Source organism: Lactuca virosa, chromosome 2, assembly GCF_052849685.1.
Source record: "Lactuca virosa cultivar CGN04683 chromosome 2, Lactuca_virosa_CGN04683_v6, whole genome shotgun sequence".
NCBI lineage: Eukaryota > Viridiplantae > Streptophyta > Magnoliopsida > Asterales > Asteraceae > Lactuca > Lactuca virosa.
In genome coordinates, this window is record NC_136427.1 from 167079993 (window position 1) to 167084232 (window position 4240).

Below are 4240 nucleotides of genomic sequence, written 5' to 3' on the forward strand. Positions count from 1 at the left end.
GTTAATGTACGTCAAGTGGTTAGATGTAAAACATCCATCGGGAATACTGGTCGAACTTCAAAGGTCACAGATTGATTCTATTACTAAGCTTTATAACTAAAAATAATAAAATGCAATTAAACATATTCTTGGAAACTAAAGTTCAATCCTTATTGTCTTTTTATGGTAAAATTTCAAATTTAGACTCAAATTTTTATTATGCTCTATAATTTATTCAATTCTCATACCCACGCTTAATTTATACAATGATCTTATTGTATATATAAACAATTCAGCACAAAGGAAATAAAGAGAACAAGAAAAAACTCCCATTGGATATGTAGTAGCGAAATACAATTTTTAAATGTGGCATGCATATGTGTCACAACTAGCAAAATTAGGGTCGAGATTTTATTCATGTACAAACAATTTCTCTATGTAACCTTGTTGAAATAAATTATGGTAACTCAAAATGACGATGTTATATGAGTACATATATTCATACACTAAGAATCGAGTTGTAATAACCTCTTATAAGCTCAAGTTTAATCTAATAGCTAAACAAAAATCAATTTTTGGGCCTTTGCTTAGAAGTTCTCGGCCCAAATAACCCTAGACCGAAAACCCTTCTTAATGGGCCATATTAAACCCGAGAACCCATACCCTCAAAACCGAAAACCTTGTGTAAGTGGAGGGAGTTTTCGGCCACCCTAAAACTAAAAACCCCCTTGGTTTCGGCTGCACACAAGGGAAAAAAACTCTTGGCTTTTAGTTGGAACAAGACCCTAGACATTGACCTTATAATGCCACCTCATAGCTTTACATCCCTTTGCCCTCCATATTTCAATACCATACATGCATTTACCCTTCAAACCTCCATGCATGGCATCCTATGAACCATCATGTATCAAGGAAGAATCCCATCCTTCCCTCCATTATAACTTGCGGCAGAAGAGTGGGTTATTCCCACTCTCACCATCTTTGCTTCACTACAACTACATTTCTCTCCCATTTTCTTCTCTAAAAATCGAGCAAGGGTCTTCAAGGAGTGTTAAATTGGTAAGAATTCTTGTAAATCCCAAGTGTTTTCATGCATCTTTAAGCTAAAAACTCCATGTTTACACATGTTTTTGTGTGTTAGATCCTTAGAACACTTGCATTTTAGAGAAGTTCTTCAAGCTTGTGCACAAGGCTAGGCTCGAAACCACTCATCTTTTCCTTCCTACAACCCACGAAAACAACCAAGGTGAGCTTCATACCCCCATTATTTTCGAGTTTTACATGCTTTTAAGGGGGAATACAAGTCCAAAACACATTTACCCTATGGATATTTGCATGCATCAACTTGTTTATGGAATAATATGTGCATGAAATGTTGAAATCATCATATATTTATACTTAAAAATCATGATTTGCAAAGTGTTACAAGTCCAAAATGCGTTTGTCCTTTGGACATTTGCATGCACTATGTTTAGTTGTTTGAATATGGAACAATCTCTTGTATAACAAGTAGTTATCATTTGCATACTATTTAAAAATCGTGATATATGTGGTTACCATCATTTTATTACACAAAAATCATGTTTATGTGTTGATAGACACAAATATAACAAAAACATGTGTGTGTATGTGTGTGTGTGTGTGTATATATATATATATATATATATATATATATATATATATATATATATATGTGTGTGTGTGTGTGTGTGTGTGTGTCCAAATATGTTTGATCTTTGGATACTTACATGTCTCACTTTTACAAATTAAAAATTGTATAAGTATAAAAATGTTTAAGTCATGATATGGTTTTATAAAAATCGTGCCCTATGAGTTTAAATGGTAAAAATTAACGTACATAAACTATTTTGTGATACAAGTATCAACCGGTAAAATACGAGATGTACGAAACTACAAATTGTTGGAGATTTTTACTAAAAATAACTCTTCTAGTAAAAATGGTCGTATTTTAGTCGTCACTATTTTGATGGTTTAAAACCCAAGAATACTATGTTTTAACAACCTTACAAAATAGATATTTATATAAAATTTATATAAACAGTTTACACAAAAACATACAAGGCAAATTATTGATGGTATAATTTGTGTGTCATGAAACTTATGTCATAAGTTTTAAAATAGTGCAATTACTTTATTTTACAAGAAAAATGGAGTCGTAGTTCACGTAAATCCGTTAATGCTCTAGTGAGACATACTCTTCATCGTACCAACCTAGTGTACACTTTTAGTCCTGCATTATAACCAGAGTCTCCTGGATGGAGAGCGGGATAGTTGTGTATAGATCTATACGGGATTGACAACCCCACACCTTAGCTATTTGCTACAGTTAAACGGGCCAGTCTAGGATGACAAATATCTACCAATTCCGACGCCTGAAGAACGTCGTACAGGCATAACAGTCACATTAAGCATGGTTATAATAACTCACATAGGGATTAACAATACTACCTTGGTTTACGGGAAGCTTACACTTCACCGGTTTTATTAAAATATAAAACTGCATACTACTTTTTAGTATACTATTTTTTACATTTCTGGTCTTAGGGTTTAAGACTACAATTTTCCTAGATCCGAAAATATTTGATTTTCTGGGAACATACATTTTACAATTACGAGGAAAAGAAACAAAGGACATGCATACATACATTTTTAGTCTTTGGTGTAAGACTTACAACTCATTTTTATAGAAAATATCGGATTTTCTGGAGAAATACAAACCATTTTTGTACAAACAGTTACATATTTTTTCATACAAATATGCTTATGAACTCACCAACATTCAATGTTGACGCTTTTCAAAAATCACTTGTATTCTCAGGGAACCAGTAACAGGTAATCAAATCTTTTGGAGATCAAGTGATGTTGCACTATGGAATTTTACTTTTCTGTCACTTTTGTGTAACTCATGAATAAATACAGTATGTAAACTATGTAAGTTTGTATTCTCATTGTATGTTGCTTGGGTTGCTATGTTTCATTTATATACAACTGTTATGATACTATACAATGACGTCATCAGCCCCCGGACGTTTCTGCCGTCCTAGTTTGAGGGTATGACAGATTGGTTTCAGAGCATTGTTTATAGTGAACTACTATATCTAACCATACAAGATATACAACTATAAATACAATGGGACTAAAAACACTCTGACCAAAAGTATACGTTAAAAATATAAGTATTTTATAAAAAGTATGCATACATGTGTGCATATTAAGGGTGGTGTCAGAACAAGAAACAAATAAAAAGTCTTTAGAGGAGATGGACATCGCGGCTAAACTTAGACAGTTATGTAATCATATATAGGGTAAATATAGCCTGATCAAATATATTTATTCGAGATATGACCAACATGTGTCTAGGAGTGGTCGAGGTGGACAACAAATCTAAAACTTACCAACTTTAAAACCAAAAGGATCTAAGAACAAAACGTAAAGAAATAAAACACTATAGGAGTATTTTGACATTTTATGAATTTTTCATATATTTTCTCGTACTTATATTCTTGTACAGACGCCATGGCAGGTTTCCACCATCCGGGAGATCCTTACTTCCCCAACCAGGGGAACGAAGGATGGATTGTGGAGGATCCTGGAGGAAGAGTCGGAGGAAGACTTTGAGGAGGAAGTAGAGGAAGAGGAGGAAGAAGAGGAGGAGGAGGATGGGTCGGACGCGGAGTCCGAAGTCATCGATCCTCCCCACATGGCTAGAGTACCTGCATATCGTTGGGGCTATAATGGCCCTACGCCCCCCTGGGCGGATGACCTCGAGAGATGGAGTCGGCATCAGAGGAAATGCCCACCTTTTGGGATGGAGATAGGATTTTATGACCTTCACCATGGGGGACCCGCTGACCGAGCCCTTCCCGTTATGATCCGTCGGATCGCATACATTGGAGATCAGGCTCAGACGACAGCGAACCGAGTTATGGAGATGAGAGTTGCTGTTGAGGTCATGGTGGCGTGCACTCGAGACCTCAAGAGGGATTACTACACTATAGACCGACTCATCGAGGACCTTACTACCGCGCGAGCGGAGGTAAGGGAATATCAGGAGAGACATGTTGCTCTGGAGGAGAGAGTGTTGGTAGCCTAGCGTCGAGTGGCTGAGCTGCAGGGCGCCTCTACTTCATCCCAGGCAGTGCTACTGACTATATACGGTAGACTAGATTTTTGGGTATGCGCCAGGGGACTACTCGATGTGAGTAGGATCTATCCTACTGACTATATATGGTAGACTAGA